This window comes from Amblyomma maculatum, chromosome 4 (assembly GCF_055883805.1).
Source record: "Amblyomma maculatum isolate TAMU_Amacu chromosome 4, ASM5588380v1, whole genome shotgun sequence".
NCBI classification, from domain to species: Eukaryota; Metazoa; Arthropoda; class Arachnida; order Ixodida; family Ixodidae; genus Amblyomma; species Amblyomma maculatum.
In genome coordinates this window covers 34,924,636-34,940,864 of record NC_139347.1, presented here as the reverse complement: position 1 = coordinate 34,940,864, position 16,229 = coordinate 34,924,636, and the positions used below count along the sequence as shown (strand labels likewise).

General features: G+C 48.6%; 1 protein-coding gene across 1 annotated transcript in view; it reads left to right on the top strand.

Annotated features, from left to right (window-relative positions):
• The first annotated feature begins 507 nt into the window (after positions 1–507).
• Positions 508–16,229, top strand: part of LOC146190676 (LIM domain transcription factor LMO4.2-like) — a 102,032-nt gene continuing 86,310 nt past the window's right edge. Inside the window, exon 1 of the mRNA XM_084601057.1 lies at positions 508–983. The gene's annotated coding sequence lies outside the window, so the exon portion shown is untranslated. The remainder of the gene's footprint in view (positions 984–16,229) is intronic.

Genomic DNA, 16,229 nt, shown 5'->3' with positions numbered 1-16,229 from the left:
GCCAGTTCAGCTTTGGCTCCTTCGCGCACCTACTCTCTTTGTGGCTACCGGCGCCACTGCTCTGCCCAGCCCTGTGGCCGCGAAACAGAAAATATCGAAAGAAAGCTCTCAAAGAACCAGCGCGACAGAGCAGAGATAACGAAAAAAAGATGACCCACCGGGCAATAAAAAAAGACAGCTCTCGCCATAAAAGCCGCAGCCAACTACAAAGCGCCAACCTCTTATGTTGATTGCGGGAGGCGTGCGTTAAGTCGCGGCCCGGGCGTCCTCCCAACCACCTACCTCCCTGCGCCCCTCGCCCTCGGTAACGTTGAATGATCCGTCCGATTCACTCGCACGGTGCTGAGCTGCTCCGACGCCTCTCCGTATCGCCGGTTACTACCCTTTCCACCCCTGCAAAACACACACCCGGAAGTTGCGTCACAGCTACGCCACTTCCGGCGCTTCTAACCGCGCGCGCGCGTCGCTGTCTTGCGCGCCTCGGCGAAACGCTCCCACCGGCGCGCCCCCCAGTCGCGCTCGAGCCTTGCTAGCGGACGCTTCGTCTGTGCTGCGCGCGTTCAAAGAGCTGAGAGGCTCCGTCGTGCCGTGCTCGTCTCGTTGCTACGACAACGTTGACTCTAACCGGCTTGCTACGAAATCAGCCTTTTCTCGCGAGAATGATGTGCTGCGTCGGACCTCCGTGCGACTCGACTTGATCCTTCCGAGGTACTCGGACGAGGTTCCTTGTCGGCGATCTCCGGTCGTTCGCGGTTTGGTGTCGATCTCACGCGGCGTTCACTGACAGAGCGCGCTTCCGTTCCTGGATTTGAAAGTGCGTCACATCCAGTGGTTCCGCAGCCTTCGAAGTGCTTGTGACGTCGGGACAAACGCTGCTTGCAGAAGCAAGAAACGTTCGGGCAAACTGTGCCGTCGACACCGAGAGTGACCACGAGTTGCTGACTGCTCCCTAACCTTGGTACAAACGTCGTCACTGGACTCAGGTGAGTGTCCATTTCTTTCTGCTCACCCCTTCTGGGTATACATCAAAGCCAGTAAGCGAGATGTCTCCCAGAATCCATCCAATGAGGCTTTAATTTCGTAACAAGCGACATTTGGCTCACGTAAGCATCTGATCGCGTAATGACGTTCATCGGGCAGAGCGCGTGCTGGGTCGCGGGGGCCGACGACGATGCATAATTACGCAACCCGAACCGCATGACTGCGCCCATGGAGGTCTTGTTTTAGCACTTAATAGGGCGGCAGTGTCGCAAGCCATTAGTGCTACCGTAATTAACAAAGTGCTTGCCAACGCCGGGTCGCTCTCTTCGTTTTATTTTTGTATTTAGTAGAATCAGCGCCGCTGCCGATGACAGTGTACACCGGTAAGAAAATATGAATCCGCTGTGCTTGTTCGATAATCAGGCTAGCTGTCCTCTGGGAATCACCTAAAGTGCTTTGCACTTAGCGCAATTAAGAGGGCAGAATTTTTGGTCACTCTTAGCTCAACAAAGAAAAGAAAAACGTTGCTACTTGTGGTGCCACGCTGCTGCACACAAGCGGAACGAACATCAAAGCCTTTTCCGGACTGAGTCCGTTATCGTCGCTGTCAAGTCGGCTATAACATTTTGGAATGTGGGCGTTGACGTTGCTTACATCCGTCAACTCCTGCGAACCTATGCACGGAAGAAAACCTGGACGCCGGTACCACAAGTGTCGGCACTATATACGGGGCCCCCGGCTGTGCGCTGTAAGAAAAAAAAAAAAAAAACGTGTGCTGGCAAATACATAGAAAAGGTCCCAAGATATATTCGCCGACAAGCTGTAAGTGCGGCGGTTTCACCGCTATCAGCCTTTTGCGTGCATAAAACGGGACATTTACAGGGGGACGCGTGAAAGTGGTCGTCGTTTGTACTCCGGACGCTGGCCGGGCGCTTTTTAAGGCTATAACGGCTCCACGTGTGCTTGCAGCTGTCAAGAGCGTTGTAAAACGACAGTGACAACCTGTTTACCCCGAACGAAGAGGGCCCTGCTACTCTCGGCCAGGTATTACGGCTGTGACGGATTCTCGCTTCCGCCTCCTAACAGCCGCGCGTGGGGCTTGAGAGCAGCGACGCCACAGTGTAGAGCGAGAATGGCGATCGTAGTTATGTGAGTAGCATTACAGCGCATCAGGATGGTCCTGCTGCTTGGAAGGAGCGAAACGTTTGCTGCCTTTCGAGCACGTCGTTATCTTTCTATCAGTGTGCATGGGTGCTTGTAAGCTCCAAGGGCTCTCCATCTCTATTTGTGTACGTCGTGTCAGCGTAAATAAGTAATCGGTGTCACCATTTCAGTAATCATGCTGATCTCGATCCATTGAGTGTTCCTTTTACCGTGGCGGCGTTTGTGGTGCGAAGCTTCCACCTACCAACCGTGACGGGTGGTGTATCGGATGGGATATCTGTCCTCCTGTCAGCTTGCATGGAAGGGGCCAACCTAAGAATGGTTCAGCAAAACTTACCGACGAAGGTGCGAATAGAGTACGAATCGGAATATATTAGTGAGAGAAAGGCAATCAGAAAATATTACGAATGGAATCGGAGTGTATTGGCGAGTGAAAATCCAAAAATTCCTCTCGCATTTTCTTCGCATGAGCCCAGCTGATGGCCCTAAATTTTGAACTGCGCTAGCACTTCCACTTCGCCACAGAGCTGTTTTGTGATGCCTGAAGCTCCCACTTCAGGCTCCTCCAGCAGCGAGGCTGGTGCGACACGCTCGTTTCTCTGTTGACAGTTCGTGTGGCGTCATGAGACCACGTGTCTTGGCCGAATCGGCAGGAGCTGCCATCTTGTGCAGGTCTCCTGAGACCGAAATCGAACCCATGACCCTTTGATCCTGAGGCCAAGCCGCGCTAAATCGACCGTCATTATTTTTCTTATTATATTTCTCTCAGTGAGGGTACCTGCGGGGTTGGTATTGAACACATTCGTAGCCTTTCATGTGCTTCTGCCTCAGATTTAGATGTTTTACGTCACTTTATTCTAGCAGCTTGCATGCGGGGACACCTGCGGTGTTCGGCCATGTTCGTAACCTTTCTATCCGAATTCAGCCGGCTGGGGCTCACTCTGACATAATGCTTGTTCTGATATAATGCAATCCTCATTTTTAGCTTTCCCTGTTGGCAGTTGCAGTTGGCGTAACGATTATCAAAGAGCCCCCGCGGCGCTGATGCTTAATAACATTGATGCGATTTAGGTAACTGTTTGCATTATAGGGATAATGGTTCGTGTTACGGCTCGCACGGAGAAAGAAATTTATCTGGGGTTGGGATGGAGATGTCTTCCAGAAAATCAATCAAGGTAAAAACATGAGATTGAAAAAAGCCATTATGCTGAATTACGCGTGGCGCTAATGCGTAACGATATGCAGCGTCGTGTTGAACGCACTCCCGCTTGATTAGAAGAAAGCCTGCGGTTAGCTTTGTGAATGTTATGTATTGGCGACAAAGAAAAAGTGATCTCACTGTAAAATGCGGCAGACACCGCGCTGGACTTTTTCGAATCGTGTCAATTTGATCGTGCAAAACGACAGCCGATAGCTGGCTGACAACAACACCAGTCATTGTGCTAGTGATCTGTTGGAGTCCTATTGCAGTCATTAGATATATACATTTAGGAAATGATGCCATGTTTTGTCCGCCAGTTTCGAATGCTGTGTAGCTCAGTGGGGATGTTTGAAATGTATAGTTCGCAGAAAACTTGAGGCCGCGAGAAACTCTACGCGAACGTGATAAGGAGCTCTTCCTCATCGTTGCTAAATCTGAACTATAGAATGTTTCCTTCTCTCACGACATTTTCGACGGCCATCTAAAATAAATCAATGTACCGAAAATTTGAAATTATCATGGTGATTTGGAGTGTTAAACTTAGCGTCACGCGGCTCGTGATGGCGTCAGTGAATAATGGAATAAGAGTTTGTCCTCACATCTTGGTCTCTTCGCTCGGAAGTCAGATGCAGTTATTCGCCACAAGCGGTGCTTTTGCACGTGTAACAATAGCGAAAGACTTTTTGTTAACGCAGCGTTTTGAATAATATCATTGAGTTATAATAAAAGCCCGCACTTCCGAACGCCACCACCAAGTAGAGTGGTTCTTCGTGTGACTGGCTACAAAAAAGTGCGAAGGAGCGGACTTCATGCGTGCAGTGTAAACAGCTGGCACTCTTTCTGTACGCACGATCGACTGACCAAATGGCGTAGTTCGTAAACGCGGATATTCACTAGCAAAGCAGTGGGCCCAGCGAGCATACCACTCCAAAGCTCATGGTTACAGGTATAACAGTCAGCAGTGACAAGGAAACAATAGTTACATAATGTCATTATGATGTGCTGCAACCATAAGTTATACTTAATTCTAACGTTGTTCCTGTAAGACATGCCACCACCTTCTTTCTTCTCGGGACATCACCATCTTCCTAACTATTGCGTTAGCCGGTTAGGAGCAATCCAGCGGCTCGTTTCTTTTTCATAAGAGCGTGTTCCGTGCTCAACGGCAACTTAACACCTCATTTACCTGACTCCACTTTCCAGCTCCGAGCGCGCCCTCTCAACAGCTTCTGGTCACGAATTGCGTGCAGAAACACTCCAAAGTGTTTATTGGTGAGCGAGCTCAAGGAAGCTCCGTAGCCGCACAAAGTCATGACGGGAATGTCTCTCGCTTCGCCTGGAAGCCACGATTCCGCACGCCTCGAGGGCAACGCGCGCAGATGTCGGTAGTTTGCGCCCTCCCGACGCCGAGCGGAACTCCGCCGGCAGGCGCGTTTCCTCGGAGCTTTATAATATCGTGCAACGAGTGCCATGCACCTCTTCGCAGTTGTGCGCTGTGAAATGGGTCTCAAAGCGTGAAATGGAACTAATGCGGGAAGGTAAAAGCGGCCGGGAGAAGCGGCGCTTGGTTGGAAGACTCGCAAGAAGTCTTTGAGAGAGGGAATGCCGAGCGAGAGATGGTGGGAGCGGTTGAGTGACGCAACACTGCTCTGTGACCCAAGACCTGTCACCGTAGAACGTTTTATTTCTATCGTCTTTCTGCTTCTTTAACCTTACCGAGTGCAAAGAAAGTTATACATCTCCAGCTAGCTCTTTTCCTTATTATTCATTTTTTGACCTCGGTGTCGGTGCTATCGCTGATGTAGACCTCCGAGCTCAATTCCCGAGCACGCTGGGAGCTGAAGATCCTCAACTTTAGACTCGCATTTCGAGGATGCGAGGTTTCGGCAAGCAACTCTTCTTTCAGGGTACTGTTAGGGGGCGTTTTTGTCTTCTTTCTGTTTGAAGGCCGCATTAAAGCCTCCCAGTCGTCGGAAACGTGGTGCCACCATTGAGCGGTCGTACGGCTGAACAGTTCGAGACAGGCGCTGAGAACAGAATCTTCGTTCCCACGCCTCGCCGGAGAAGAAGCGCATAAAGGAAGAATCCGAGGAAGCTAGAAAACAGGTGAATAGAGGGAAAGACAGACAGCAGAAATAACGAGCTGGTGAAAGAAAGCCCGCTTCGCTGCAAGCCAATGAGCAAGAGGCCGCCGCTCTCAGCAACACCGGCACCACTGCGGCAGCCACTAATTTGGGGCGCGACGGCACAGAAGCATCATTGTACCGACGGCGACCTCCGGAAATCCGCTGCGCCATGATTGAGAGCGATACCCCTTTCCCCGGAGCCCCCTGCTGTTCTGCCTCCTCTGATCCCTTGCCCCGGCGGGCTCACGTGGCCGCACAAACAAGCCCGGCGCCGGTGAAACGTTTGGGAAGGAACGAGTTAATGAGTCGTCTTTCTCTGCCACCGCGGGGAAACGCCGAGGCCGCCACCGTATACGCACGCACACAAGCGCTGCGGCGATAAGTCCGCCGCGCTATGCGGCCCTTGTTATCCGCCGCGCTCGTTACGGGCGCCGTAATATGATTGGAACGGCAGCGCGTGGCAGTTGTTGACGAGTCGCCCTCCCTAGAGAAAGGAAATAACTAAACAGGCTAGTCTCAGCAGCAGACCGCGGCTCGTCAACGAACCCGCCAAGCTCGTAAAAGCAAAAATCAAGGCGAGCAGCCACGAGGACGGCAAAAATAAAAAAACAAAAGAGAAAAAAAATGTCGTGGCGTCGGTCAATGGATGCTAAGTCAAGGCAGGAAACTTTTCTTTCCCCTCGTTTCTTTCTTTCCGGTTCTCTCGCTCTCTCTAGCCATCTGTCCTGTTAGTTTCCTCTGCTTCATTGGGCGACGCGCGTTGACACGGCGCCTAGTGAAAACAGTCGCTCGCGCTGGCATTTGACTCGACAAATGCATTTTTCCTGCGTCCCTTCCCCTTGCCCACATGAGAGCTGGGTTCGAGAAATGGCAGTCCTTCTTACCGAAACGCGAGAAGAGCCCACTGGTTCCCCCGGTGACTGGTGCCAGGACTGTGCTCGCGAGAAGTCGCGGCTAATGAAGGAGTTCGATTGAGGAAAGAGCGCGCGAAGGCGGCGACAGTGCGGCGGCGGCGTCCTCGGCAGCGGAGCCCAATTAGGGGACGACGAGCTGATGAATGAGGAGACGAGCGACGCCGCCGACCGAGTGGGGGCCCCTCTTCGTTCTCCGAGGAGTTTCCCGCGGGAAAAAAAGGGAAAAAAGGAGCACGCTGGTAGTAGAGCCAGGTTGCCGCGGAAAGCGGAAACCGCAGAGTGCGCGGTGAGCCCGTCACTAAAAAAAGGAGCGCCCCCGGCGGCCGAAGTTAAAGAGAACAGTAAAATGGCGAAGGAAACGACGAGCAGCGCGATAAACGACCTGACGAGCTCTCTCTGTCTCCCACTCCGAAAGAGCGCGGCGCGTTGTTTTGCTCCTGATTTTATTTCTCTCTTATTGGTCCGTGACACAAAAAATATTGTATTTTTGTGCTCTGTGAAGAGCATTTTTTTGTGGTTGGCGGCCTCTTGTGCGACGCAACCGAGCAGACAGCTGGTATACAGACAGAGAGAGCACTCCGATTGCTTCATTGTCATCGACTTTAACTACGTTCTTATTTCGCGCGTCGCGTATCCTTTCGCCGACAGGACGTTCAAAATTTTTGCTAACATCGCTATATCAATCATTTACCTCATCTCTACGTTTTCTTTGCAGCCGGCAAAGTGTGCATTGCGCAATCGCGCTGTCTGCTGCGTTTTTGGTGTGTACAAATTAAAGTGGCTGGCTTGCGTATACTACCAGCAACTGACTTGCTGTATTTCGAGGCATGCGCCTTCCTTACATCAAGAAGGGCAGTCGTCCTGGCGACAAAGAAATGGAAGGATGAAATTTCTGGAGGTCCACATGAGCGGTACTTACTGTTACTGTGTTATTCATTGTGAACTATACCTTGCCAGTCACGTACATTGAAGCTGATGAAGGTCAAAAGAGTTGTTGAGCTATCCGTCAGTTGCAGCGACTGGAGATGACATGTTACTAAATAAATACCGGCATTGTTCAGTAATCTATACTCAGGTTAAATGTATTTCCTTGGTCTCGTATGGGATGAAACGCCTTCTACAAACCGTGAGAAAGGATCTTGCAAATTCGAGTGCGTTCTGGATCGTTCCATTAGAATTGACCAATTATTCCTCCACTGTTTAAGGTGCTTCTTGCACAAATGAGACAACGTAGTTTATTCGTCATTCTTTTCAAGAATGCTGTGCTTTTGTCGTTCAAACCTATTAACTCTAAAAATAATCTTGTGAACATTTCCGTTCACTGGTAAATTTTCAACCGCCAGAATTTATTTGCTATTCTTACGTTTTAGTGCCACTTTAGGAAACTACACACACTAGCTGTGCTCACAGTGTTCTAACAAAGAACTATCTGGGACGTACAAGTGCCTGCTGTAAGACTTAAAATTTCGGCTATACGGTGTATAAAGGGTTTACAAAGTGTTGCAAGCTCTTTCCCCTTTCGTACTCATTTTATAACTATATAGTTAACAGAAGTGCAGTGAGTTAGTACTGGACCAGCGCATTTTGATGCTAACTGTGCATTGCGTAATGATGCTTACTTTAGAGCTGCCAGTAATACCCATGTGTACAGCTAGTAATCGTGCATTGCTTTGCGCCTTAGGCATTGTTCTTGAACCTGAGCGTTACTCGGCTCAACGTTCTTGAAACGAGACTAGTGAAATGCCTGAAACAGTGTTGTAGCAATCAGTATTGACGCTACAGCCTTAAGGCAAACAGTCAGTGGAAAGCCAGCAGTGTGCAAAGAGAACTCGGATTGGTCCAAAAGGTCTGACGTCGCAAGATAAGCGGTTAAAACACTGCACGAATTGTGATTGCAATTTGCAAGGCTGCAGTATGGCTTAACGTCAATAGGATATGTGATATAGCTAAGTATGCGAAGCAACTGAATTGCGCTGAAATTAAATTTTGAGTCGGGACTGAACCCGGAACCTTTGGACTCCAGTCCAGACGCAGGCGCGTTCGTACGGTTTGTTCAAAGCTGGCTTTATATCGTGGGGTCTCTCACATCATGTGATAGCTTATGCCATGCAATAGAGTGTGCGTGAGATTAGAGAGGCACTAATTATGAAAGCTGTGATTATACAGGCGAGTAACAAAGTGCCTGTCGGTGAAGGAATGACTACGCGAACGAGCCGCTGAAGGGAGCAAGGGCGAAGTGAGGGTAGTGCAAGCATAGAATAAAAGGGAGTTTTCTTGCGAATGAAACAATATTAGTAATGATTCCCTCAGCGCATGGCATGGGCTGGCCTAATTAACAGTACGGTAGAGCTCCGAAAGTAAACGTAGACTAGCCTTTTCCCTTGCAAACCTGCATGATCGCAAATACAAAAAGACAATCGAATTCAAAATTGCGTACTTGTACACACGAGAGGGTTGCGACGGAGAGCTAGGGTGACGACGTTGTTCATAGCAGAGGGTTCTTAATTATGTCCATCTCTGTATCATTGCTATATATTACACCATCGCCAAGGTGACAGGACTCGTTAAAGGTTAATTCGTGAAGCCCGACATCTTGCTTTTTCTTTGCTTTGCACAGTTCACGCCACGAGCAGAAAACACTTGACACCAACATGCGGCGACGTTGCAGTATACCGAAGAGCATCGCGACGATCTATATACGCGGCTGGCCTTGAATCAGTGCACGAGAAATAGCATCCTAGCTAAGAGCGACACGCACTCCGGGAACCCAGTACCGAATGTTGTCCAAACAAATCATCCTCAACAACAGCCCTGTACCATCAAGAAGGAAGGCGTAGATCCATAAGCAACCGGGGCTCTCGGGAAGCTCCAATCGCAACCAAAGAACGGAGCCTAGAGAGATGACAGCAAGAGGGTAGGGGGGCACCAAACGTAAGCAATAGAGGGTTTACAAAAGTACGTCTGGCAACCTTGAGCGGCACGCTGATCCCCCTCTGGCCGCCATATTTTGTTCGCTTCATCCGTTCGCTTCGTGTCCGTCCGTCAGCGCTCGCCGTTCTGTTAGCGCTTTTCACGTTTTAACCTAGTGTGCTGTGCTTGGACCTCTCTTCGGTCCTTGGCGGTTTCTGTTAGCGACGCCTAGAAGCGTATTTTGACAGCCGAGACGTGGCGGGGCCCACCGGCCGCGCTGCCGAGCGCAGTTACAAATTGCTCTATGAGTCGTGTATGAGCCCCTCGGTAATCCGCAGCGTCATCCCTATCCAGGTACAGTATCCAGAGTTCTGTAATGTGGATTTTTTTTTTATCTGTGCGCCTTTGCTGTTTACTTAAATGCCTATGAGAGATCATCGCGAGTATGTTTGCTTGGTTTGCGCAATCACCGTCGTCATCCCACTGGAAGATACTTGGTGAAATGAGCGAGGATGCATTTTATTTTATGATAAAAGGATCGGGCGTAATTTGACGTAAGTTGGACTGGCTCTTAGCACTTTCCTTCCCATGCCGTCGACGCAGTAGTTGGCATTAGTCTCGGAAATAATCGGGGTCTGCGTAAAAAAAAAAAGTGCCATGGTAATTCGTGCTTCCAGTGATTGAATATTGATTGGTGTGCGATAGGCGATGACGAGTTAATATAATCTTTGTAAATAATTGATTAATTGATGAAATAAAGAAACTAAAAAAAGGAAAAATTGGAAAGTAAGGGTTTAAAGGTGAAAGAATGAAAAATCAGTGCTTGGTGATGCTAAGGAAGAAAATTTAGAATGTGTAATTTATTAATTGAAATAATTGAAGAATGTGTTCAAAAGTGTCAAATTGCTCAGAATGGAAAGCGGATTGTTGCTGACACATGCGTATTGGTGTATAAAAATATAAAACGTCAAATAAAATAAAAATAAAGAAAGAAATGATAGAAATATAACATAACATACATAACATAGAAATATAGCATACATAACATAGAAATATAGCATACATAACAACATATAACATACTACACTTGTGTGTAGTATGTTACTTTTGATGAATTCATATTTCACTGCATTGTATTCTTTTCGCCCCTCCTGCTAGGGCCCAGTTAGGACCTGCAGTATTTGGTAAATAAAATAAATAAATAAGAAAGCTAAAATATAACACGTGAACAAAGAAAACATCGTGCGTGTGTGTGTATGAGAGAGAGACACTATCGCGTTATACCTTTAACGGCGGAGCTTAAGTGACCCCCTAATTTTATTATAACGATATGATATAATATAAATCTGATTTTATGAACACAGCCAGTTGCACAAGGCACAAACACTTCGCAGTAATGTGAGCTGACTTTTCAGATTTATTTTCGTTTCAGCCGAGTTCCTCCTCCTCCGAGTTCCTCGAAGCTTCCAATGTCAGCGCTTTCATATGAGATTACGTGTCTTCAAATGTTTACTTTCTGACAGAAGGAATAAACAAGAAATCGACATATTTAAAAATTCCAGTGAATTTCAGGTAGCTGTGAGTTAGCGAACCATCGGGTGACTCGAAAAAATACACAAAAGTGAAGCGCACGCTTCGTTATTTTATCGGCCACGCTGGCAGGTACAAAACCTGAGCTGCGCGCTCTGGACGTGGACCGGTCGAAACGGGCTGCACGTGAGCATATTACAACACACTAGTGGGATGTCATCTTTTCCTGCTTTTCTAGACGCCTCGGGTTTGGCAGCCGCTTGCTTTTGCAGCGTGAAACACGCACCTCGGGCACACTAGACAACCGTATTGCTCTCTGCACCAAGCACTACCATTTCGTACGACTGTGAAAAGTAGTTTCGGTAATCATGCCCGTGTCTTAAATCCAATACACAATGGTAAATGCCACCTACGTACAAAATGTTTCAAAGAACGTATTTGCACAATAGCGTTCGTTATACATGGATTGCTCCTTCTCCCGTGTCTTCCATCGCAGCATAAGCTTATCCTTCAAGTTCACAAGGCTCCATAGCGCACAAAACAACCTTGCTGTTTTAGGTGATAGCACATTCTGTGAGCTAGCTCCCAGTCAGAGGGACGTGCAGTAATGCTTTACATGACCCTTGTAAAGCCGATTAGGACTGCAAACGAACGGTCGCATACACGCGTATAACTTGATTCCGTGCGCGTCTACGACGGTGCGCTGCCTGCAGAAGGGCACGCAACAACATGCTGGTATCATTCCGAATAGAGCTTGTAGCTAACAGCGACTGCTGTGATGTTAAAAAATGAAACAATCGCTTGTGAGCATTCCAATGCACCTTTCGGTGCATGCACGGGTTCTACAAAGGCGCACGTTGACAGCGTACTCGATGGGAGGCGCGGGCGGACTGAGCAAAACATGGCCGCCGCGCACAGTTTCTGTTTCTTTCACTAGATGGCGCTAACTTTTGTAAAGCCTCTATTGCCCTAATGGGTCTTGATTGAAGTGACAGGGCCCTTTTACTCCCGACTCGTTCTCCTTGCCGCCTCGTGCCTTCCTCAGGACTCTTCGAAACGCCGCACTGCATGCGGCGGCGCATCGCGTGGCCGTTGCGTGTGTGTACGACGGCGGACAGTGTACGGTTCGAGCCATTAGGGCCATTGTTGACCTAACGTGGGCGTGCCCTTCGGCGACTGGGGTGGTCGCGCCACGTGTCCGCCGACGAGTTTTCAAACCGGAAGAAAAAAAAAATGCCAGAAATAACCCACCGCAGAGTGTGCATGGCCGCGTGCATATGCGCGTCCGAGCGTGCGTGCTTCCCCACCCTCTTCCTTTCCCGCTGCTCGCGAGCGTGCATGCGTAATACTGATTGGACGAGAGACCCGGCGCCTGGCGGCGACGTGACACGTGGACTTACAAGTCGTTAAGCGCTACGACGTCCTCTCTTCCGTGCCGTCTCTGAAGCAGGATGATGCACGGCGCCTTAGGGCAAAAAGAAAAATGAAAAGGCTCCGCAGTGTAGAGTGCGACCAGGAGCTGCCAGTGTGTGCACGGACAGAGAGCAGCGTGTAGTGTTGCTGCCGGATGGAACGACGCAGGTTTGGGTTCTCGCATTTCTCGGCCGCCTGCGGCAGCATGCGTCTCTGTTTGCATATGCGTGCGCCGTACTGAAGGGAACCGCGTATTGAGGAAGAGAGAAATAAAAGCGAAGTGAGGGGAAAGGAGCAGAGGCGACGGTTCTTGTGTGGCCCAAGGGCGTTTCGCCGCCATCAGCACAGTGAGCGAACCACAAATGGTGCCGGCGGTGGCCATCAAGGCTGGCTTGGGGCGGGGCGCCGCAGGTCTACATAGCTGGACCTCGGGCGTGTGCATGCGCGTGTTGTTCTTACGTCCTGGACTGGCGAGTTCAAACAGGCGGGGTCCCTCGTGACGCGAGGAATATCGTCTCGCGCTGCCTATTACTCATGTGCCTGCCTGCAGGAACGATCTTTCCGCACGGCTCCTTTCATTGCCACGTATATAAGCTTGCACAGCGTCGAGAGGTGTATATGTACGTTGAGGCTGCGTGTGAGTTATCTCGGCTCCAGCGTCCGCCGGACGCAAACCACTGCGCGCTTGTTTTGCCTTTCCGAGCACCTGCACTGGCGTGTGCGCCTAAAGCAAGCATGTTTACCGAGAGGCGAAGCCATAGCTCGCCGTCGCCGCAGTGTCAGCTGTTGACGCCGTTTATACGAAGTGCGGTGTAAGCGGAGGCGGGAGCGGCGGCAGGTTTGAGTAATGAGCGTATGCTTCCAGTGTTTGCTCCCGGGCGCGTAGCAGTTTATGCAGATTAGCCCATCGATGGCAGTGCGTATATTCGCGAAGCGCGCTGCGTGTGTTTCCCTTTGCGTCGATAAATTGCTTATATATACTGTACCTGGACGCGGGAAGAGATGGCTCTGCGAATTGCCTTTCGTATCCGATGCCCTTAGCACGGTTACCTGCCTGAGATTGCTGAGCTTTGCTTGATACGGCGCTGGTCGCAAGAGCCGGCTGGGTGTGTGCACCTTTCATTCATCGTAGTCTGTTTTTTTGCAGGCTCAGCACAATTCTGCCAATAACTTTATAGTTTACTCTACACAGAGAGAGCGAGAAAAAAATCTTGTTTACGTCAGGCGCGGCAAAAAAAAAAAACAACAAAAAAAACGTGTCTAAGCACTGAGGTGGTAACAGAGCACAAATGCTTCATTTGTGCTCAAAATTCATTTGAGAGTATTCTGTAGTTTAGCTATTTTCCTTTAAGAGCAAAGAAAGGAAGCTTGAGTGAGCGCAAACAACGATGTGCTATGAAAATATCAGTGGTACACATCGGTTGGTGAAATATTTTGTGATTTGCACCAAGCACGGTGCTTGCAGTTTGTGTGACTATTTTTTCAATGCATTGCAAGTGTTTGAAAGAAGAAAAAAAGTTGGCCGTCCGTCTATCTGTAGCCTCGCTTGCCAGCCGGCTGAAGTGGTGACGGGGATGAATAGTGGACCTAGCAGGCGGCAGAAAACTTCTCCTCACAGGACAGGAGTGAGATTATCTAGATACCATTAATGGGGGAGAGTGGATATGGAGGTTACGGCGTGTCACACTGTGATTGCTGAATTGGATCAGGCTATGGATCATGAAACTCCAGGGGTCAGGCCGTTAATTATGACGTTGAGGCCATTCACCTTCGTACATTCACGAATCACGATACAAAAATGTTTAATTTTGCTACGCGCGTTTATCTGGCAAAAGTGCGCATGAATCTTGCTTAATCGAAAATAACGCTTATGTGAAGGTGGTTCAGTGCAGTAATAATGGGAAAAACTGGCATCCGATGCCCATTTGAGTCTCCACTAAAGGAACATATCTGGGACTTTGGGCCCAGTCCTGAATCAGTTGCAATAAATGACGAGAATTTTTCTACGAGATGCTGTGCATTGCAGCACTATATACAGCGGCCATGAGCAGGCGCGGAGTTCCAGTCCGATTGCATTCACAGGACTATAGTAGTGTATGCAAGCATATACCACCTGTCTGGGCACAGTTGCTTATGCACACTTCCATCTATCACTTATACCAGCTGCGGCCAGCCGCTGACGCATGGCTGCGCAGGAGTACATATAGTTGTACGTGTAAGCACTTGCGTTAAAGGGTAAAATTTCCGCAATAAACAGTCGTTTTGCAGCAGTTGCGAACGTTTCGCAAAGTTCGCTCGTGAGCTCCAAGAGTTCCTGGCGTTCGCATCCGACTGTGCTGCCATCAGTAAAACTAAGTCAGAATCGTTTTATTATTATGTTTTGTAGCTCGCGATGCAGTAACTTTTCCCATGAACGCAAAAACAGCTATAGTGCGACACTGCTAATGCAACGTACGACCGCGCACTCGCTGAGCTGACTAGTGAATGCGAGCAGATATGCATTTCAGTGTTCAGACGCAATAACACAGGGCACAATAGAAAAAAAAAAAATAATAATAATAAGGAATGCGACAGAACGAAGGTGTGACATTAAAATTTAATTTATATTTACGCTGCAAGGAACATGCATAACAGGATTGCCTATACATATATGCTCGTGGTGATACGAACTGATCCTCGCAGGTCCAAGTGATTTTCGCAACTTTGTGACCTCTGTACTGCCCTGCTCCCAGTGTTTCATATTTCTACCTCTACGTGTTATTTGCACCTACTTTATATATGTCTTGATCCACCTACTGCTGTGAGGCACTATATTCTCAACAGCGAAAGCAGTGAAGTCAAAATAGCGAGTAACACTCGCGGACGAACATCTCAGTGCAGTCTCGTCATTCGCGTCAAACATGAATTCACGAATTAGGCAACACAGTGCAGGTTCACAATGAGCGATCGCTGCATGAGTTGCATTCGGTGTGACCGAAATCTTTTTTGGTCTAAATATAAACAAGAAAATGACCTAGATTTATAGTGTTTAAATTAAATGCGAATTAGGCGCGCAAGGACTTAGGTTTTCTCTTCGTTTTCGGGTCGCACATTCGCATTAGCATGTATTCGTAATCTATGCGGCGTTATGTGAATGACCACCCGACACAGATGTGTGCAAAGCTTCGCTATACGACTGCGTCGTATGAACGTTTCTGCATGGCCTATAGGAGTAGCGTGTCTGAAGTGGGTTAGATTTCCATCTCAGAACTGCTGCTGCCCATGTAGGCAGCTCCTGCCGGTTCGGCCATCACAAGTGATCTCGTGACGTCATACATACCTTCGACACTGACAAAGCGTCGCCGCTGCACGAGCCTGGTGGCTTCAGTCATTAAGGGAAACTCCAAATTCGAAGTGAATTATCTATAGCGCTAATGCAGTCAAAAATTTCCATGACTCCTTTTCAACAAGTTTCTTGACTAAAAATATCGTTTGCCTATATGGCTTGGTTCTAGACACCCCTGAACCTGATATATGAAAAGGAAATAAGCGACCGATGTACGCCTGGATAATGATAAGGATAATGTTAAACCTGTGCTCTTTCCCCATGAATGGCGTTGATTGTCGATACATTTTTCCTGCTCGGAATTCTTGTAGAAGCAGGGCACATTCATGCGTGTAATAAGACACTCGCTTACTCCAGAAGGAAAGGAAAAGAAATTGGACAGCTGTGATGAATCAGTTTTAGCATGCTATCAGCTGTTCGGAATAGGTATGATGTTTGGCTTCACTTGAGTGGTTGTGCAGGACAAGGACACCATCGCGTTCTTTTTTTTTTCTTTACTTGGGGGTAAACACATTGCTATTTGATCCGTTCATGATCGCTTTGCTATTAAACATCGTCCTTTTTTGTCGATTCCGTATTTTTATGTTACTCGCGGATATTTCTTTCGGTCTTCGTCTTATACCTTGATTAAGAGCAAAACACCTCTACGATATGCGTCGTAATGA